Below are 22,602 nucleotides of genomic sequence, written 5' to 3' on the forward strand. Positions count from 1 at the left end.
TTGGTATACCCCTCATTTGCGGAGAAGAGTAAGGACACACGGTTTGCTCTTCAGGACGCGATGATTGTTGTCCATTAAATGTCTCTCCAGTGGGGCACTCGGCTATGCATTGTTCTAGCTTGATTTGTGGGCATCTTTTTCATAACACAAATATTCCTCGCTCCCCCAAATAGAAAGAGATGAAGGCCTAATGAACGAAATCTTCTTTGGGAAGTGCCTGACGACGTGCACTGCAGTAACGAAAAGCTGAAAAATATAATCAGCGCAAGAACTACGCTCGGAGCTTCTTGACAGAGCGCACGGAGCTACCGGTCATCCAGATTGCACCGACCACAAAGGTACCCGACACATGACCAAAATTTCAGTCCAAGTTTTACACTTTTGCAATCGCCTTTTTAGCTAACCCAGAACATAAACATTGTACGGAATTCCGAGACATGCCTCATGCTCCTCGGAGCTCGCAGAAACGAAATAGAGAACTAGTGAGTGTATGGCATGGCTCACAACAACACAAGGCGTCGCCACGCTCCTTCAAGAGCCCCTCCCTCCCACAACCAGTCGCCCCGCACCACATAATAATTGTGTCCTAGAATGCCCAACACCCGTTCCTTCCTTTCTCACGTGCATCCAGAGCCGCATCTTTGTGCTGCGCCTTTCCATATTACCTGCTGAGGTAGAAACCAAAAAAGAAAACGCCCACTTTCAATACACCTCTCCCTGCATACGTCATCGGCGCACGTGTCTCTGGTGTGACGGGCAAATCATGTGGCTTCTGACCGGGAGGGGCAGCAGGTGCTACTCATACCCACTTACCAAGGCGTCTCTAATCGGGAGAAGGAAGGCGGCGGGAACATGATTGACTCATGCAAAACCAGTTTAGAAGCAAAAGTGGGCGATTTTTCCCACAGGGACTTGTCTCTTTGACGTTATGCTCTTTGACCAGGAGAGTTCCTTTTTTTATTGTCCATCCTAACATATGTTTCCAGTTTTCATTCATTTAATATTCGGAACATAGTATTTGTATTGGTTTGATGGTTTGGTTTGGTTTATGGGGTTTAACGTCCCAAAGCGGTTAAGGCTATGAGAGACGCCGTAGTGGAGGGCTCCGGAAATCTCGACCATTCGGGGTTCTTTAACGTGCACTGACATCCCACAGTACACGGGCCTCTAGAATTTCGCCTCCAAAGAAATTCAACCGCCGCGGCCGGGATCGAACCCGCGTCGTTCGGGTCAGCAGGCGAGCACCATAACCACTGCGTTACCGCGGTGGCTGCATCGGTTGGAGGAGCACTATTTAGTTGTTCCTTTTCTTCCATTTCGACATCCTTTGACCTGGTTTTCGCGATCAATTTTTGTTGCGAAAACAACACCACTGGAGCCCAGCTCGGCGCGTCGCCTATGCTAGTGGCGGTGCGGCTACCAAACTACCTTGAGTTACCGTTCCCCAGCAACCGCTTCAGCTGCGCTCCAACAGATGGCGCCGCTCTGCTGCCGCCTGGGAAGGAGACGCTCTGGGATTCAGTTCTAGCGCGACTAAATCAGGTGTGATGATTTTTAACGATACAACTGACCAGGTTCTTACAATACAAGGCCACGAAATACCCAAAGTGGCCGAATACAAATACCTCGGGATATGGCTAAACGAAGGGCAGATATACACGGAAAAGCACGAACAGGCTCTTAGGGCAAAATGACGAAGAGACGCCGGGATAATGAAACATAGGGCATTATGGGGGTACAACAAATGTGAAGTACTAAGAGCTATTTGGAAAGGAATAATGGTGCCGGGGCTTACTTTCGGCAATGCGGTTCTGTGCTTAAGGGCAGAAGTTCAGTCGAGATTAGACGTAAATCAGAGAGTTGTTGGAAGATTAGCACTAGGTGCCCACGGAAAAATCACAAACGAGGCAGTACAAGGAGATATGGGCTGGGCATCGTTCGAAGCACGGGATATGAGCTAAGAGTAAAATACGGTATGAAGAACGCCTGATGAAATTTGACGATAACAGGTGGGCAGCTCAGGTATTTAGATATTTATACAGGAAGAGCGTTGACTCACAGTGGCGGAAAAGAACTAGAAAACTAACCAGTAAGTATGCCGGTCATGAGGACGGAGAAAGAAAGAGCATTAAACGACAGGTGAAAAACGCGGAAGTTAAAAATTGGATCAATGCAATGGAAAATAAACATAGTGTAGAACTATATCGATACTGGAAAAGGCAGATCAGGAAAGAATTTTTCCATGATAACTCAAGAGGCAGTGCCCTACATTTTGAAGCTACGTCAGGGTGTCTTAGAACGCGCAACTACAAAAAGAAATTTAACGAAGAAGATGACACATGTGCAGTGTGTGGTAGATCTGTGGAAACAGTTGAACACCTCATACTGAAATGTGATGGTATCCATTCGGATGTCGATGCAGGCACAGTCACTCTTCCGGCGGCCCTAGGGTTTAAGGATTACAATGGTCACGTAAATAAATGTGCAGTGGAAGTTAGCAAAAAGCGATTGGAGGATTGGTGGCTGAAAAGCAGAGATGTGGCATAAGGTTAGAGGTGTAGGAAACCGTATTTAAAGAAGATAGCGAATCTCAATGAGAATTGACAACACAGTTAAAAAAATAAAGAAAGAAAAGCTGAGCATGGTGGCAATTGCCACCACCCCGTTTCGAAGGGGGCGCTCTTATCCATCCATACATCCTGTCGCCTACACACCCAGAGGGCACCACCCTCGCACAGGCGCAGGGTTTCACACATGACGGCCTCGTGCCGGCCTCTAAACCAAACGCTTAACCACAAGCTAACACCCCAATCGTATTGGTGAAAATGGCACGTACGATCTTGTGCCGTTACCTAGCAACCCGAGTTACTACCCGAGCTTACACGAGTTGCACGGGTAAGTTCGGACGAGCGTCGTGCCATCTGCGAGAGAGGTTTTATTCGTTTTCATTGCATTTTGAGCAAGAAGATGAATAGTAAAAGAAAGCTGTGCGCGACAATGCAACTAATCTCCTGTACCTTGATAATTTTTTAAAAATTATTTCCGGACAGCTTCAAGAGTACAGATGCAAACGCTCCTCAAAGGAGGCCCTCAAGCCATTGGCGTGAGCCGATTGACATGACTTCGCGGCTGATCTTGTTAATCCGCGGTTAAGCCTCTTGCACCTTCCAGCCCTCTGCAGTGTAACTGTACGAGGTGCGGTGGGACTAGCTGCAGCACCATGACAATCAGCCGCTGCTATTCACTGGAGGGTGATATGTTTTGCCGTACTAGTAGCGTGTCCCACCAGGCATCGGGTCCAGGAGCACCGCCGCAGTGCCGAAGGAGGAAGGAACGTGGGCCGGAGATGGGGAGTAGGGGAAGTGAAGGAAAAACTGCATTTACATATTTACATGATTATTTACAAAAATGACAAACAAGGTAAAAACTGAGAAGTCTCAGGGAAACGTTGAGGGAATCGCTCAGGGAGTCGCTCCGGGAATGGCTCCTCGATGAATGTGTCGAGCGCTTGAAATAGACCCTCCCGAGATATTCCCGCCTTTTCCAACCAATCGTAGGGACTTCGTCCGGGTGCTCCAAGGTCGTTCACCGCTTCGTCGTCTTCCTCGGCTGAGGCCCCTGGGTACTCAGAAGTGGCCCGTCAGGCCAGGTGGATTCCATATCTTGTTTCGAGGAAACGCCAAGGGCGAACACCTGCAGCGTCGTCACCTCGCTTCATCTGCTGAGGCCCTTGGATACTCGGAAATGTCCAGAAGAGCGTGTTGACGGGCTAGTGGTTTCCGGCCAGGTGGATTCCATATCTTGTTCCAAGGAAATGCCCCAAAGGCGAACACCTGCTGCGGCGTCACCCCACGGTTGACAAAAGAGCGAGGAATGGCAGACGCTTGGCAGACGCTCGTATCCGCAGGTGGCAGCAGGTGATGAGACATGTCACCCTGACAGATGCACACACACAAAGTCGCAGGGTCAATACTGCTGCCTTGGGTGCCGTTTAAGGGGAACTCCGGAAAACATGTCGTGGCAGTTAGGCAGAAGTGGTGGTACGTGGAAACCAGGAGTCGAATGCGTCCCTCGTGTTCGGTTCCACCTGTCAGGAGGTTGCATCGGAGCGCGTGCATGAAGAAAGACCCCTTTCGCAGAATCACGCATTGCATCTGGGCATGGCCTAAGTGGAGACAGGTGTGACGGGAACACACAAAGAGAGTTAGGGGGGGGGGGGGGTAGAAACACAACAGCACGTCCGCCGCCCGATGAGGTCTCGTATTGGTTGCAGCCAACGCTGCTGCGCGCAGAGACCTGGAGTTGTGTCCGTTCGGCTTTTGGTCACAGCTGGGCCCAAAGGTTCTTGCTTCGTTGACAACTGTAACGGTCTCAACCAGCAAGGTACAAAGCCCAACAAGCAGAAACCGGCAAACCAACTTTAAGACCTGCCAAGCTGTCTGCGGTCAACAAAACCTCCTTCGAGTAAATGAGCTGTCGTGTGAAATTTACGTCCTCCTCCGAAAGTTGACAAGTTTGACCAAACCAGAATACACAGAGCTTGTTTAGCCAAAAGGGAGAAAAATTTTCTAAATTTTTTGTTTTTTTTTTGGGGGGGGGGTGCCGTACCACGGTTTATGTCACAGAAAGCCACCTCCCGTGAGAGCATAAAGGGAAGGTGGAGCTGCTGAACACACATACAAGCAGACAAAAAAATGATTCCCGCTAAAGCAAAAAAAAATACAAATTTTGCCTAGCGGATTAACGTCTGGGGAGTCAGGAAAGGGCATTGCACGGGAAAGCTTCGGCTGAGGCCATCAGCGTTGCCATTTTCTCGCCCTATTACGCGAAGCTCCGAAATTTCGTTCTCATTTCGCATAAGAGAGTGTAATGAACAAAAGACAAAAAATAAGCATTAAACTCACTATGAGATTATGCCTCGTATCCGCCCCTTGCGCGGCCGCGGTCCGACAGCTGCTTTAGCAGATGAGACATTTACACAATGCTATGAATTTCAGCTTGCATTTCTGTACAGGTGAGTTAAATGAACAAAAGAAACAAGCATTTAACTCAAGACGGGATTATTCCTCAAATCCGCCTACAAACAGCGTTCCGACTCAAGGAATGTACTGATTCCTGTTCTTCAGCCGCCCCATGCGCGGCCGCGGTCCGATAGCTACTCTAACAGGTGCAAAATGACACAAGGATAGAAGCTTCAGCTTGGGACCCTGAACTGTTCCTCGTCCAAGTCTCGCGATTCTGAAGTTTGGCTGACGCTCAGAAAGCAGAATGCGAGAAGGGAACGAACGAGTGCGAATGCCGTGCCAGCGTATCCGCCTCTCTCGGATGGGGTTCGCGCGTTGCGTTCTGTTGGCTTGTGTTCCTTTAATGCGGCGCTGAGGTGCCAAATTGGGGCGGTTACACGGTTGTCCGGTTTTTCGTGCAGCAATCAACATGAGCCGCACTTTCCCCTTCATTAACACTTCCCGTTTGGCCACCTCTGTACGCTGCCGCTCTGTGGAAACCCTCGCTGTTGATTTGCCCGACGCGTCACTACCTAACGTGGAACCGTCACAGGTTAAGTCGCTAGCGTCCGCCTAATTGTCAGTTTGTGATCCAGCCTGCTCTGGCTCACTACTGTGAGAGTTTGACAGGCTTACAGGGCCATGTTTGCCCTCTTCACCCGCGTGCTCTGCTGGCGCTCCGAATTCACGAGCCTTCGAAATGGTGAGGACCTGTGCAGCGTTATCTCCAAAACTAAGGCCCTTTTCTTTGGACAGCACATCCAAGCGATTTGAGAAAATCGAGGGATGCTGCTTAGGCAGGTTTTGGGAGACGGCTGCCTCGGTCAGACGCACCCCGAGCGGGCTCTCGATCGCGACGCAGGCAATGGGCAAAGACACACTGGTTTCATTGGAGCATAACTCATTTTCGGGTGTTTGGTCGCGAGCGGCTGTCGTTCCCTCATCGTTGAACTGATCATTGTTTCGAGGCAGCGCTGAGGCGCATTCCTCGCTTACAATAGAACTTGCAGTTGCCGCTTTCAGCGCGCGACTGCTTTCTGGAGGACTACATTTTTGCGCTGCGCCTACGCCTTTCTGGGTTGCAAGGTCAATCTGTGCGGCATCGCGCTTTTCAGCTAACGCCACGCTCTGGCTTGGAGCTCCACAGTCGCTGTCAGGTTTGCCCTCTTCAACTACGTGCTCTGCTGGCGCTACGAATTCACGAGCCTTCGAAATGGTAAGGACCTGCGCAGCGTTATCTCCAAAACTCAGGCCCTTTTCTTTGGGCAGCATATCCGAGCGATTAGAGAAAATCGAGGGATGCTGCTTAGGCAGGTTTTGGGAGACGGCTGCCTCGGTCAGACTCACCCCGAGCGGGCTCTCGATCGCGACGCGGGCAATAAGTGGGTCGTGTTGGATACCTTTCCTATCCTTATACTGGCGGTATAGCGGGCCAGAACGGAGTTGGAAAGTTCTTCCGTGACACACCCATGTCACTTTGGTGACTCAAGTTTCGTAGAGTTTGGTCTTTCTTTTGCTCAGCGGTGAACGTTGCTCTGTCCACACGAAGGAGTTCGAGAAAGCCATCCGAGTGGGGCAACACATGATCGGTATTCAATTCCTCACCTAGCCCCAGCTCATCACTTGCGCCTGATTCGGAAGACTCACTATAGCCTGCACTACTATCGGTACTCTTTACCCCTGTGCTAGAAGTGAGTAAGTCCTGGTCTGGCTCGTCACTGTGGACATGCTCTTGGATCAAAGTTTCATTCCTGCCCTCTTCCTCCAGGCGCTTTGCTTGCGCTGCGATTTCTCGAGCCTTTGCACGAGTGAGAACCTGGACAGCGTGATCCCCAAAACGAAGGCCCTTTTCTCCGAGCAGCATATCCGAGCGATTAGAAAAAATGTACGGATACTGCTTGGGCAGGTTTTGTGACACTGCTGCTTCGGTGTGAAGTACCACGAATGGTCCTTCGATTGCGACGCGGGCAATTGGCAAGCACACGCTATTCTCCTCCACTACCTGCCGTATCCAGGCACATTCACCTGTAAATTCTTCTGGCTTAACATACTCTGGCCGGACAACGTCCATCGTTGCAGCGGAGTCGCGGAGAACTTTGCATGGTTTTCCGTTAACCTGTAGGTCTCGTGGATAGGGCTGCAACAATCGGAAGTTGTCGTCCTCGTTGTCCAGAAATGAGAAGATAAGTTTTGTCTTACGGCAGCTGGTCGAAAGGTGTCCGGGCTCTCGGCACCGGAAACACACGATCGTCTTTTTGGCTTCAAAAGCCTTTTCCTTCTTAGCGTCTTCCTTGTTGCTAGCATCTTTATTTTGGGTGCGGGAGGACTATTCGACGACATGTTTCTCGCCGATTTCTTAGTTCTCTCATTTGCTGGAAAACGCGCCCGACTATCTTTGTCAGATTGAGACATGGGCCGAACACGTGCTCTTTCCGATTCCCGACGGGCCACGAACTCATCAGCAAGTTCTGCCGCGCGCTCTACGGTCTTTTTATCTGGCCTGTCTTGCACCCACAAGCGCATTTCCTCCCCCAGACAACCATAAAGCTGTTCGAGGCAGACTGCTTCAATGACCATGTCGCGACTCTCATAAGCCTCCTCCGCTTTCAGCCACTCAATGAGATCGGCTTTTAGCTTGTATGAGAACTCTTGGAACGTCTCGCCCTGTTTCCGCCTGGCATCTCTAAAACGGCGCCGGAATGCATCCGCTTACAGTCGGTATTTCTTGAGAAGCGCTGCGACGTGCAGGCGGACTCCAAACAGGACACATAGCGGGGCTCGGGGACACAGAGACCGGAGTTTGCTGGACGGGCTGTGGATGCGACGGGTAAACAGCAGCAGGAGGCGTCGCAGCAACCTGGGCATAGGTAGGCACAAAACGCGGTACAGGTGGTTCCGCAGCCAAGGGGCGAGTGACCGAAGCGAGCTCGTCTTTGATGAGATCACGCAAAGGCGAGGACGACGGGGCTGGAGGCGGGTGGGAATCAACTGGCGGTAAGGTGGAGCCATGCAGTTCCTCCCGGATAATGGAGCGAATGAGGGAGCGTAAGTCCACGTCGGGTGAAAGTGGGGTGTCCCAGATGTCTTTTAATCGAAGCGACTGAAGGTCGTCAAGACGATGGCAAGTTGTTCGGATGTCTTGGACTGACGTTGGATTCTGAGCAGCAAGCGTGTTGAAGGCAAATGACCCAAGCCCTTTCAGAAGATGACGTACCCGATCGTTCTCTGACATAGCGCTGTTGACACGTCGACACAGGGCAAGCACGTCTTCAATGTAGGATGTGTAGGACTCACCGGGTAGCTGAACGCGCGTATCTAGCTTTTTTTTGTAGACAGCGGGGCTTGCACCAGATGTGCCAAAGATTTGTCGTATCTGTGCCGAGAAGTGAGCCCAGTCCGGGATGGCATCTTTGTGGTTGACGAACCAAGTCTTGGCCACGGCAGTGAGGTAGAACGACACGTTTACAAGTTTCATCGCTGAGTCCCAACGATTATAGGCACTGAGCTGGTTATATTGGTCGAGCCAGTCCTCGACATCGTCCCCACGAAGACCAGCAAAAATGGGAGGCTCGCGCTGGAGTGCGGTGATGGTCCAAGTGGGGTGTCCAGAAGATTGGGAAGAACCGGGTTGGCTCATCATTGCTGGCTCCAGACGGTTCGAATCGAGAGGAAGAAGAACGGGGGGCCCACCGGGAGTACGAGTGGTGTTGTCGCTGACGGTATCCATCGGTGCGGATGGTACGAGCACGTGGCGACCGGAACGTAGCTGCAGTCTTGCGGCGGAGAGGACGCAGGGATCGAGAGCACACTCCACCACTTGTGAGACAGGAGACAGAGCGCAGGATGGAGCGCGCTTTAATGGCACCCGCAAGTATGGCGACCAACCCTTCGAAGAAGATGATGATCGATGATGATGGTATGTACAGATGAAGACGAAGGTCGCATGTTGTGCTTTGAGCGATGATGATGGATTTGTACAGATGAAGACGAAGGTCGCATGTCGTGCTTTGAGCGATGATGATGGATTTGTACAGATGAAGACGAAGGTCGCATGTCGTGCTTACAAAATATTTACATGATTATTTACAAAAATGACAAACAAGGTAAAAACTGAGAAGTCTCAGGGAAACGTTGAGGGAATCGCTCAGGGAGTCGCCCGGGAATGGCTCCTCGATGAATGTGTCGAGCGCTTCAAATAGACACTCCCGAGATATTCCCGCCTTTTCCAACCAATCGTAGGGACTTCGTCCGGGTGCTCCAAGGTCGTTCACCGCTTCGTTGTCTTCCTCGGCTGAGGCCCCTGGGTACTCAGAAGTGGCCCGTCAGGCCAGGTGGATTCCATATCTTGTTTCGAGGAAGCGCCAAGGGCGAACACCTGCAGCGTCGTCACCTCGCTTCATCCGCTGAGGCCCTTGGGTACTCGGAAATGTCCAGAAGAGCGTGTTGACGGGCTAGTGGTTTCCGGCCAGGTGGATTCCATATCTTGTTCCAAGCAAATGCCCCAAAGGCGAACACCTGCTGCGGCGTCACCCCGCGGTTGACAAAAGAGAGAGGAATGGCAGACGCTTGGCAGACGCTCGTATCCGCAGGTGGCAGCAGGTGATAAGACATGTCACCCTGACAGATGCACACACACAAAGTCGCAGGGTCAATACTGCTGCCTTGGGTGCCGTTTAAGGGGAACTCCGGAAAACATGTCGTGGCAGTTAGGCAGAAGTGGTGGTACGTGGAAACCAGGAGTCGAATGCGTCCCTCGTGTTCGGTTCCACCTGTCAGGAGGTTGCATCGGAGCGCGTGCATGAAGAAAGACCCCTTTCGCAGAATCACGCATTGCATCTGGGCATGGCCTAAGTGGAGACAGGTGTGACGGGAACACACAAAGAGAGTTAGGGGGGGGGGTAGAAACACAACAGCACGTCCGCCGCCCGATGAGGCCTCGTATTGGTTGCAGCCAACGCTGCTGCGCGCAGAGACCTGGAGTTGTGTCCGTTCAGCTTTTGGTCACAGCTGGGCCCAAAGGTTCTAGCTTCGTTGACAACTGTAACGGTCTCAACCAGCAAGGTACAAAGCCCAACAAGCAGAAACCGGCAAACCAACTGGCAGTTGGCAGTTGGCAGTTGGCAGTTGGCAGTTGGCAGTTGGCAGTTGGCAGTTGGCAGTTGGCAGTTGGCAGTTGGCAGTTGGCAGTTGGCAGTTGGCAGTTGGCAGTTGGCAGTTGGCAGTTGGCAGTTGGCAGTTGGCAGTTGGCAGTTGGCAGTTGGCAGTTGGCAGTTGGCAGTTGGCAGTTGGCAGTTGGCAGTTGGCAGTTGGCAGTTGGCAGTTGGCAGTTGGCAGTTGGCAGTTGGCAGTTGGCAGTTGGCAGTTGGCAGTTGGCAGTTGGCAGTTGGCAGTTGGCAGTTGGCAGTTGGCAGTTGGCAGTTGGCAGTTGGCAGTTGGCAGTTGGCAGTTGGCAGTTGGCAGTTGGCAGTTGGCAGTTGGCAGTTGGCAGTTGGCAGTTGGCAGTTGGCAGTTGGCAGTTGGCAGTTGGCAGTTGGCAGTTGGCAGTTGGCAGTTGGCAGTTGGCAGTTGGCAGTTGGCAGTTGGCAGTTGGCAGTTGGCAGTTGGCAGTTGGCAGTTGGCAGTTGGCAGTTGGCAGTTGGCAGTTGGCAGTTGGCAGTTGGCAGTTGGCAGTTGGCAGTTGGCAGTTGGCAGTTGGCAGTTGGCAGTTGGCAGTTGGCAGTTGGCAGTTGGCAGTTGGCAGTTGGCAGTTGGCAGTTGGCAGTTGGCAGTTGGCAGTTGGCAGTTGGCAGTTGGCAGTTGGCAGTTGGCAGTTGGCAGTTGGCAGTTGGCAGTTGGCAGTTGGCAGTTGGCAGTTGGCAGTTGGCAGTTGGCAGTTGGCAGTTGGCAGTTGGCAGTTGGCAGTTGGCAGTTGGCAGTTGGCAGTTGGCAGTTGGCAGTTGGCAGTTGGCAGTTGGCAGTTGGCAGTTGGCAGTTGGCAGTTGGCAGTTGGCAGTTGGCAGTTGGCAGTTGGCAGTTGGCAGTTGGCAGTTGGCAGTTGGCAGTTGGCAGTTGGCAGTTGGCAGTTGGCAGTTGGCAGTTGGCAGTTGGCAGTTGGCAGTTGGCAGTTGGCAGTTGGCAGTTGGCAGTTGGCAGTTGGCAGTTGGCAGTTGGCAGTTGGCAGTTGGCAGTTGGCAGTTGGCAGTTGGCAGTTGGCAGTTGGCAGTTGGCAGTTGGCAGTTGGCAGTTGGCAGTTGGCAGTTGGCAGTTGGCAGTTGGCAGTTGGCAGTTGGCAGTTGGCAGTTGGCAGTTGGCAGTTGGCAGTTGGCAGTTGGCAGTTGGCAGTTGGCAGTTGGCAGTTGGCAGTTGGCAGTTGGCAGTTGGCAGTTGGCAGTTGGCAGTTGGCAGTTGGCAGTTGGCAGTTGGCAGTTGGCAGTTGGCAGTTGGCAGTTGGCAGTTGGCAGTTGGCAGTTGGCAGTTGGCAGTTGGCAGTTGGCAGTTGGCAGTTGGCAGTTGGCAGTTGGCAGTTGGCAGTTGGCAGTTGGCAGTTGGCAGTTGGCAGTTGGCAGTTGGCAGTTGGCAGTTGGCAGTTGGCAGTTGGCAGTTGGCAGTTGGCAGTTGGCAGTTGGCAGTTGGCAGTTGGCAGTTGGCAGTTGGCAGTTGGCAGTTGGCAGTTGGCAGTTGGCAGTTGGCAGTTGGCAGTTGGCAGTTGGCAGTTGGCAGTTGGCAGTTGGCAGTTGGCAGTTGGCAGTTGGCAGTTGGCAGTTGGCAGTTGGCAGTTGGCAGTTGGCAGTTGGCAGTTGGCAGTTGGCAGTTGGCAGTTGGCAGTTGGCAGTTGGCAGTTGGCAGTTGGCAGTTGGCAGTTGGCAGTTGGCAGTTGGCAGTTGGCAGTTGGCAGTTGGCAGTTGGCAGTTGGCAGTTGGCAGTTGGCAGTTGGCAGTTGGCAGTTGGCAGTTGGCAGTTGGCAGTTGGCAGTTGGCAGTTGGCAGTTGGCAGTTGGCAGTTGGCAGTTGGCAGTTGGCAGTTGGCAGTTGGCAGTTGGCAGTTGGCAGTTGGCAGTTGGCAGTTGGCAGTTGGCAGTTGGCAGTTGGCAGTTGGCAGTTGGCAGTTGGCAGTTGGCAGTTGGCAGTTGGCAGTTGGCAGTTGGCAGTTGGCAGTTGGCAGTTGGCAGTTGGCAGTTGGCAGTTGGCAGTTGGCAGTTGGCAGTTGGCAGTTGGCAGTTGGCAGTTGGCAGTTGGCAGTTGGCAGTTGGCAGTTGGCAGTTGGCAGTTGGCAGTTGGCAGTTGGCAGTTGGCAGTTGGCAGTTGGCAGTTGGCAGTTGGCAGTTGGCAGTTGGCAGTTGGCAGTTGGCAGTTGGCAGTTGGCAGTTGGCAGTTGGCAGTTGGCAGTTGGCAGTTGGCAGTTGGCAGTTGGCAGTTGGCAGTTGGCAGTTGGCAGTTGGCAGTTGGCAGTTGGCAGTTGGCAGTTGGCAGTTGGCAGTTGGCAGTTGGCAGTTGGCAGTTGGCAGTTGGCAGTTGGCAGTTGGCAGTTGGCAGTTGGCAGTTGGCAGTTGGCAGTTGGCAGTTGGCAGTTGGCAGTTGGCAGTTGGCAGTTGGCAGTTGGCAGTTGGCAGTTGGCAGTTGGCAGTTGGCAGTTGGCAGTTGGCAGTTGGCAGTTGGCAGTTGGCAGTTGGCAGTTGGCAGTTGGCAGTTGGCAGTTGGCAGTTGGCAGTTGGCAGTTGGCAGTTGGCAGTTGGCAGTTGGCAGTTGGCAGTTGGCAGTTGGCAGTTGGCAGTTGGCAGTTGGCAGTTGGCAGTTGGCAGTTGGCAGTTGGCAGTTGGCAGTTGGCAGTTGGCAGTTGGCAGTTGGCAGTTGGCAGTTGGCAGTTGGCAGTTGGCAGTTGGCAGTTGGCAGTTGGCAGTTGGCAGTTGGCAGTTGGCAGTTGGCAGTTGGCAGTTGGCAGTTGGCAGTTGGCAGTTGGCAGTTGGCAGTTGGCAGTTGGCAGTTGGCAGTTGGCAGTTGGCAGTTGGCAGTTGGCAGTTGGCAGTTGGCAGTTGGCAGTTGGCAGTTGGCAGTTGGCAGTTGGCAGTTGGCAGTTGGCAGTTGGCAGTTGGCAGTTGGCAGTTGGCAGTTGGCAGTTGGCAGTTGGCAGTTGGCAGTTGGCAGTTGGCAGTTGGCAGTTGGCAGTTGGCAGTTGGCAGTTGGCAGTTGGCAGTTGGCAGTTGGCAGTTGGCAGTTGGCAGTTGGCAGTTGGCAGTTGGCAGTTGGCAGTTGGCAGTTGGCAGTTGGCAGTTGGCAGTTGGCAGTTGGCAGTTGGCAGTTGGCAGTTGGCAGTTGGCAGTTGGCAGTTGGCAGTTGGCAGTTGGCAGTTGGCAGTTGGCAGTTGGCAGTTGGCAGTTGGCAGTTGGCAGTTGGCAGTTGGCAGTTGGCAGTTGGCAGTTGGCAGTTGGCAGTTGGCAGTTGGCAGTTGGCAGTTGGCAGTTGGCAGTTGGCAGTTGGCAGTTGGCAGTTGGCAGTTGGCAGTTGGCAGTTGGCAGTTGGCAGTTGGCAGTTGGCAGTTGGCAGTTGGCAGTTGGCAGTTGGCAGTTGGCAGTTGGCAGTTGGCAGTTGGCAGTTGGCAGTTGGCAGTTGGCAGTTGGCAGTTGGCAGTTGGCAGTTGGCAGTTGGCAGTTGGCAGTTGGCAGTTGGCAGTTGGCAGTTGGCAGTTGGCAGTTGGCAGTTGGCAGTTGGCAGTTGGCAGTTGGCAGTTGGCAGTTGGCAGTTGGCAGTTGGCAGTTGGCAGTTGGCAGTTGGCAGTTGGCAGTTGGCAGTTGGCAGTTGGCAGTTGGCAGTTGGCAGTTGGCAGTTGGCAGTTGGCAGTTGGCAGTTGGCAGTTGGCAGTTGGCAGTTGGCAGTTGGCAGTTGGCAGTTGGCAGTTGGCAGTTGGCAGTTGGCAGTTGGCAGTTGGCAGTTGGCAGTTGGCAGTTGGCAGTTGGCAGTTGGCAGTTGGCAGTTGGCAGTTGGCAGTTGGCAGTTGGCAGTTGGCAGTTGGCAGTTGGCAGTTGGCAGTTGGCAGTTGGCAGTTGGCAGTTGGCAGTTGGCAGTTGGCAGTTGGCAGTTGGCAGTTGGCAGTTGGCAGTTGGCAGTTGGCAGTTGGCAGTGTTACACGTTTCAATGCCAACTTTGTGACAATGATCAATGCGGTTTGACAGGTATCTGGGGGAGGAAATGAGGGCATCATGTAGCATGGGATGACGGTATAGTGGTGATGAACGTGCGCGGAGGGCGGAAATGTCGGGCATGGTGGAAATGTCGGGCATGGTGGAAATGACGGGCATCTCCACCAGTGGCATCTCACTTAGTGCCTGAGCCTGGTCGACAGGACACAGTCGAGCAACACACAGACACAGCACTGTCTGCTGTGTTTCTCGACTGCTGTGTTTCTCGAGCACTGTGTCTGCTGTGTTTCTCGACTACGTCCTGTCCCTGCGCACTGTTTGAAGTAGAAAAATGAACCAACTGGCCCCGCTACTTCCCATGATGGCTATTGTATAACGACGCGAGAAATAGGTGGGGCCCCCAAATCTGTTTTCGTTCATCATGAAAGTTCTCTTGTCCTTCTCGGAAGGAGAGTGGGCTGGAAATGCTAGCCATGGTGGAAATGACGGGCATGGTGGAAATGACGGGCATGGTGGAAATGTTGGAGACTGGGTGTTGTGTTGGGTTTTATGGCACTAGGCAGGTTAGGCCATCTTGTGCCAAGCTCGAGGTTAGGATATGTTTACTGTAGAATTTTCAGAAATGATAAAAATCATCGCTGGTGTAGATGGCCTGCAGTAAGAAACTGGCAAAAGTTGGGAATGAAGAAGGTCAGGTCATCTCAGCACCAATCCATGGCTGGGCAAGGATCCCGAGGCTCCCAAACAGGTAAATAAAAACCTCACCCTTCTTATGAATGAAAAAGTAGCTGAGGTGTGTCATGCAATAAAGTGTGCGAGCGGGTCAAAAATTAGTTTTTCATGTATGCCTGCTTCTTTCAAAAAGCTAAGCGAGAAGGTCTGTAGAAGAGAGACTGCAGACTGCAGAAAATAAAAGTATCCATGTGGCATGAAGCCTTTTCCGCACCGGCCATACACATGCTGAGTAGTCTGATATTCTCATAACTTATTAGCAGCGCTAATCGCTGCTAATTTCTGCCTTTATGTCAAAAGTGTGTGCAAACTGTGAAGCAATAACGAAGAGTTCATAGAACGGCATGTTGTGAGCTATTCTGACAAATTTTGTCAGAAAACTGCAATGCAGAGGCAAATCCAATTTAAATTTTATGATTATAATTTCCATTTAATTGAGAAGTAAACCCCAGCTAAATAAGATCTTGTAGGATAACACGATGTTTCAAAACTGGCCCTGTTTCTGCTTTAAGGCAGCAGCTGGGCGCTCCAACCGGGCCACTTGCGCAATGCGCCGCTCACGCTGTTCATTAGCGACAGGACGCGACATGCACGCGGCCTTGAATATGCAGTGCATTTATGCGTGTTGTAAAGTGTACAACAATGCTTAGGCACTAGCTTGCGAGCGACGCGAACTTGATACTTTTTTGTATTTTGTCAATATACCTCTCCCTGATGTAAACAGTGTGACATTAAAAAGGTGTGCCCCGATAGGCAAAATCGTCGACTTCGGTTCTGAACCGGTTTTTCTGGTGCCGAGCGCTCCCCCACCACCTTTGTTCCCTGATTCGAAACGCCTCGCAGCCTTTCTTTTCTCGGTGTGAGCCTTCACGGTACGGCGCATGTTTTGCCCATTCGACCAGAAACACGTGCGCTGGGAGAGGTGTATTGTGTGGCCGGGAGAGGTCTATTGTGTACAAAGCTTCCCCGTCTTGTCTGCCGGTCGCTGTCCTGTGTACTTTTCTTCGCTATGCTCTCCCTGTGACTTCCGCCCGCTGTGAATTCCGTGAATTCCGCCGTGAAGTGCCGTCAAAGTCACCTCTGTGGTGGCATGGCTGGGAAGTACGACCACTGTGCTGCTGTTCATTTGCTTGGCATAAGCTTTGTGCTGCTTCACCCTTTCCGTCATATTGTTGGTGTCCCCAGCCTAAGCGCTACTTACACGAACCGGACTGCGGTAGATTGAATCCGGGGGTCGAGTTGTGTAAGGTCAGCCCGACTCGACGATTGCGTGTTTGCATGAACTAGATTTTAGCGAGTCGAGACCGGTTCGAATGCAGCGACACCAAACGTCGAGCAGCGTAGCGGTGAGGGCAGTGGCAGCCTCCAAGATTGCGGCATGTCACCGCTGTCTCGCAGGCGCGATGGCACAAGCGTAAAAACAGGATCGCAATTTATCCTCTCCCCTCCTGCTAACCCGACTCTTCATCTCGATCTGGTTTACGTGCTATCTTCCGTTGGGGTTGAGCGAGTCAACCCACCCCCCTTCGGCAGCGGAGTCGACTGTACTCACTTCCTCGACTCCCGGACCCGACTGTGCGATGTTTACATGAAACCAGTAACCGGTTTTCAACACAACTCCTCAACTCAATCCCGTCAAGTAAACGCCACTCTAGACGCCAAGCACTCGAGCAGGGTTTTTGTGTACCACGCCTTGCATATTTTCTATAGGACAATGAGTCTTTGGGACAGTGGAGGAGGCACCTGATAATGGTGTCCGGCTGGTACCCAGTTTGCACTGCTTCCTTTCCGAGAATGCTGGCCAAGGTTTTGCTGACGCCTTTTACCTACGGATTGCAAACGCGTTTTTGCTCCTGACGCATACTTAGCCTATGCATAGAATTGTTTTCGTTCCGTGTTTTTCTATAAGGATGTTTTCTTTTGTCGACGAGTTTTAATGGTGCAAGGGCAGCCTTGCACCAAAGAGCGCTATGGAACAGTGTTTTCTTCTACATAAGGTTAGGTGAAAGACTTTTTTTGAATCATTTCACCTAAGAGAAACCACGAGAAAATTTGTATGCATTGGAAACTGATAGCTACCCGGCGACACTGGGAATCGAACAACCAAACCGCCCTCCAACCGCATGTGCAAAGCACTGCTGTCGCTGATTTCAAAATAAACAAGGAAGAATTGGGAATCGCTTTCAACCTAAACTTGCTTGAATTTCACCGTACCCTTCCGACACAACTCTTTGACAAAGTTCCTCTCAAAAAGGCTATGACAACGCGACACAAGATTCGCAGAATTAAATTAATGACGAATAGGGAGGGACGATGGTGTTATGCGCGAAGAAGGACGTGAGCAGGTCACAGGGAGAAATGGGCGTTATTTTCAAGAGGTACGTGGGTGACCGGTTGCGGGGGTAAGGGGGAGGAGAGAGCAAAGGGCAGTAGGGAGAGGGTGCTGTCTCCTGCTGTTCCTTTGCGTGCGCCTTTCTCTTTTTCTCCTTTTACTTTTTCTCGAGCCGTGGACCGCAGGCCGAGAATTCTTCTAAAGTGCGCTGTTTTTTTACTTCCGACGCTGAAGAACGACAAAGCTGGCGCGTCTGCCAAACCGGTCCTGAAAGGTCTCATGCATGAACGCATCCTTGCCGGCTCACCTAAAAAAACCTTACAGCGGCTAATGTGTCACTCCTGGCGAAGGGTCAGTCCTGAAGCGGTCAAAAATTTCTGAAAAATCACATCAGAGTTTTTGGAGAGAATCAGTTGCATACGTTGACGTCCTGGTTACGCAGGACTGCCACCAGCTTTGTGAAGAGCGCAGTGCAAGGCACAAAGAGTGGCACAAAAACAAATTTTGGTCAATTTGGCGAGGCTACGGCAAATGCGAATTAGGTGTGCTAGCTCTGCAGTTTCGATTTGGGATCCACTGCTCACGGCTGGAAGTTGATGCAGAAGATAAAGCACAGCGCAAGAGACTGGTAGTTTAGGACACGGGATGATCGGCTGCGGCGATGTAAGAGCGAGTGCTGTGCTGCTGTAGAGTGTCGTATTACGTGTCATGTCCATCTGCCACTGTTTTCTGCATGGTTTGTACATGGTTCATGTACATAGAACAAAAGGCGATGATGTAGTGGTCTGATGCAGTGGCCAGCAAAACTAATCTAATCGCGCCGTCCGTATTGGAAACCCACTCGCGACCGCAAGGTATTTTCTTTTAGTTAATTTTATTTAAGGTCAAGAAAACTCCAGACATACAGACGGACCTAAGATTGAAAGCCTCACCGCCGGATAAAAAAATCTCTTCCTCTCCCGTAACAGAGAGTAGAGTATGCATGAAATGTTTACGGGCCTAATGTCATCTCGGTGGACACCCGAACCGCACCGTACAGGAAGGGAGGAATGCCACCACCCGTTCATCGCGATGCCTTGCCATTTGAACGCAGCGCTTCTCCCCCGGGCCCCTGTGCGCCTGCGCGGCTTTGCTTCGATGCGCGAAGCCCCTAAGAGATCACGTATGACAACGAAGTGTATCGTGGCATTTATGTGCTTTTTGCACGTTATTAGAAATCGGAAATTATATTTCCGTGCATTATCAAACGCACAGCTCGACTGATATCTTGATAAACATTGAGAAGGCACTGGCAGCAGTTATTTTTTTGACTCGTCTGGAGACCAACCGGCGCTTGCATGCCGGTCGCGTAGGAGGGCTTAGAGAGTCTCGTTAAATCTCGTTAAGTCTCGTACGGTGCCCGGATGTTCTCGTTTCAGAGCCCGGATGATGGCTCTCGGTCTCGGCGTGACGTCACCACACTGCCGACAACGGGAGCTAAAAGCATTTCATGCTGAAAATAAGCCATGCGGAGGCAACGGCAAGGTGTTCTCCGACCGCCCGGTGTAAACGCATCATCGTGCGGCCATGGTCCTCGTCTGTTGACTTAATGAAGAAGACGGTACAAGAAAAAGCTCTACCTTAGAGCCTTTACTTCGTAAACAATCCATTACACAACCATTATGAACAGGCGAGACCTTTGTGCGGTCACGTAATTGGTGAAAGCTTCGGAAACCACGTGTTATCAGCCTGTGTCATGAAACCAGTCGTATGGACCAAGGTATCCATTTCTCTACAGATCATTTGCAGATGACGAAAGCGACACAGCCGGAGGATCTGGTTGCCTGTTGCGTTCTAGAATTTTATTTACACTATCACAAGACAGACGCCTGCACTTGCAAAGCATCACGTCCTGTGCCGATCCAACGCCTTCTAACCGCTGGTAAGGCTCCACCAGCACTGGTGGAGGCCTATCGGTGGTCTAGCTCTTAGGCCTATATCAGATGTTAGGTGTGTGCGTGTGCGTGTGTGCGTGTGTGAGCGCGCGCGAAGAGTGTCAACAAAAAGTTGCGTGAATGCAAGCGCTATTCCTATGTAAGGGCATCAAACTATATCATGTATGCGATGGCAAATCTCATGAAAATGATTATATGTTTCAGTAGAGCTATCTCCATAATACTGCACGGATGCAGAAAACGGGCGCGATGCATATTGTGTTTCTCTGTTTCGGAAAAATGAAAAGAACATGGTGACTGAGGTTATGCGTAGAGCCGATTTTAGTAAACCTAGCGCCTCACCATGGCTCCTCGCCAGCAAATTGAGGTTTGGCAGTGGACCTGCAGGGGCTTCCGTCGCAAGCGGGGAACCTGCAGTTGCATATACAAAATCTGGATAGTAAGCCAGACATTATAGCTTTGCAGGAGGCTAGCGGCTCGGTGAAATTACCGGGATTTAAGACATTCACACCACCAGAGATTGATCAAGGGGGCGTATCGAGCGTCTTCACGGCCGTGCTAGTCCATCGCAACACCACAGTGATTCAGCATACCATAGATAGCAGCAGGGAGGACTACGTCCTGCTGGAGATTTTGCCCAAAAGAAAGGACGATAAAAGTCTTTGTTCTTAATGTATACTCTTCTCCATAAGATAAGGGGGTGGGCTTGCCACACCTCCTGATAAAGACGCAACGGCTAGCGGCTAGGTCTCAACTCATCGTGGTGGGAGATTTCAATGCGTCTCATCCGGAGTGGGGCTACATCCGAGCCAGCCCGAAGGGAAATAAGCTTTGGCATGTTGCCCAGGACCTGCGATGGACGATCTTGAACAACCCCCTAGATCATACGAGGATAGGCAACAGCGTGAGCATAGACACCTCTCCAGACCTCACATTTGTGAATGATATCAGGGTAGCAAAGTGGGTAAACACGGAACAGCCACTGGGAAGTGATCACTATATCCTTTCCACGATATTTAGTGCTGCTAAGCACAAAGACACGGTTAAAGGAACTGGCGTGACAGACTGGGACCGATTTCGGAAATACAGGAATGACACAGTGAACGGGGGGGAAATCGAGGACTTAGGAGCCTGGATTGCACACACTCAAGCAGGCCGTGAAGAGTACCACAGAAGAGGTTCCGATGGAGGAGGGGGGCTTTACGGCTGACTCTAGATTGTTACACATGTGGGAAGCACATGCGAGTCTCCTTCGGAGGTGGAGGAAACAAAGGTGTAATGGTGTCCTCCGTAGGAAGATGGCCAAGCTAGAACGAGAAATCGAAACCTACACATTGGAGTTGCAGTGCAAACAATGGGGGCAGATTTGTGACCGGATGAATGGGCAATTCGGATGCAAAAAACATGGCAGTTGTTGAGGCACCTTTTAGACCCGGCGGCAATCAAATCTGCGCAGAAGGGGCAAATGGCTAGGTTAGTGCATCGGTATCAAGGCGCGAATGGGGAATTTATACATGAACTGCGAAGTCGTTACATAAACAGAGAGGTGGGCGGTTGCTTGCCGGATTACTCAGGAGAGGGAAAACCTTGAATTAGATGCAGACTTTACGGTGGCGGAGGTGGAGTTTGCAATGGGCCAGCTTCGTACCATGTCAGCAGCGGGTCCGGACGGGGTTACTAATAAAATGCTGAGGAACCTGGATTTCAAGTCAGTGGGAGCACTCACGAATTTGATGAATAAATATTGGGCGGCCGGAGAGATTCCGCCAGAGAGGAAGCATGCTAGGATTACATTTATTCCTAAAGCAGGGAAGAAGCTCTGCATTGAGAATCTGCGTCCCATCTTGCTAACGTCGTGTGTGGCCAAATTGATGGAGCATGTAGTCCTGAACAGGCTTCAGGGTTATGTAGAGGACAATGAGTTGATACCTTAAACAATGATTAGCTTCAGGGCTAATTTATCAACGCAGGACGTCATGATACAGCTCAAAAAAGACGTGGTTAATCCTGGGTAGGGCACGGGCACCAAGGCTATCTTGGGACTCGACGTCACTAAGGCCTTTGACAACGTTAGTTAGTTATATGGGGTTTTATGGCGCTTAAGCAACTATGGCTATCATGCGCCAAACACAAGGTTAGATGACGTTATGTCAAGTGTACAGAGGTTACATTATAATAGATTTAAAACATTGGCTTTCTTTAGAAACTTACAAACAAGTGAAAACTCGACAAGTGTTTGCTCGCCTAAAAGCAATGCGGGATGAAATGGAATGTGTTCATTGTAAAATACAGTAAAAAATTTTTTTCTAAGTTCTTCGAGATGCGAACAAGGAATTAAAATGTGATTTACCGTGAGCTCCTCACTACACATTTCACACACAGGTTTGTCTTTTTTGTTAATAAGAAGTTATGGGTTATGCGTCTGTAACCTATGCGTAAACGACATAAAATTACTTCGATAAAACGCTCTTTATGGCGGCATGATTTCCATTCTTTTAAAATGGGCTTTATGGTATGCAGCTTGTTGTGTCCATTTTCCCAAGAAGCTTGCCACTTGGCTCTTAGTCTGCTACGCACTAACTTCATGTAATCCCTAGAAGGCAAATTCACATTTTTTTTCCCATGGTTCTGGTTTCTCATGGTTCTGGTCTCTCATTGTCCCTAATGCCAACGTGACTGGTAACCCAGCAGAATTTTATAACATGTTTTTGTGCTGTGCCTTTTATATACTGTGCATGATGCTCCCTATCAGTGGCTCCGAGGCATTTTTGGAGTTTAATGCTGTAAGGACGCTCAGTGAATCTGTATAAATGATGCTGTTTTTGATGTTCTCATTTGTTATTTTCTGTACCGCAACACAAATGGCATAAGACTCAGCGGTGAACACTGTAGCACATGAGGGCAGTCGTACTGCATTTTTATTTTTTCCTTGTGTTACTGCGCTTCCTACATGAGCATGAGTTTTGGACCCATCAGTATAAAATTCAGTATAATTTCTGTATTTTTGTTGTAGTGCTAGACGTTCTTGTATTATATGGTCGTGTGGTGTACAGGTTTTCCTGAGGCGTGTTAGTGTGACGTCACACACTGTGGGGAGAGTGTACCACGGCGGTAGCGCTTCGTGTCTTGGGGCAATATTTTTGATTTCGTTTAGTATGTTCAGAGTTTAACATTTTTCTTCGAAGCGCAAGAGCAATGGCTTAATCGCATGGGGCTTGTTGTTGAACAGTATTCGGGATGAGCATTTCGGGACAATTGGTTAACAGAGATGTTTGGGCTGAGAAAGGATTTTGAGGATGTATCTACAAGTTAGTGCAGTTCTTCGATCTTCTAAGGAAGGTTCATTAGTTTCCACATACAGACTTGCTATTGGTGAAGTTCTGTAAGCACCGGAAGACAACCTTAAACCAAGATTGTGGACAGGATCCAGTAGTTTTATGTAGGACGGTCTTGCTGAGCCATATACTATGGACCCATAGTCTAACTTAG

Source organism: Amblyomma mixtum, chromosome 10, assembly GCF_055824585.1.
Source record: "Amblyomma mixtum isolate Tamu chromosome 10, ASM5582458v1, whole genome shotgun sequence".
In the NCBI taxonomy this organism is placed as follows: domain Eukaryota; kingdom Metazoa; phylum Arthropoda; class Arachnida; order Ixodida; family Ixodidae; genus Amblyomma; species Amblyomma mixtum.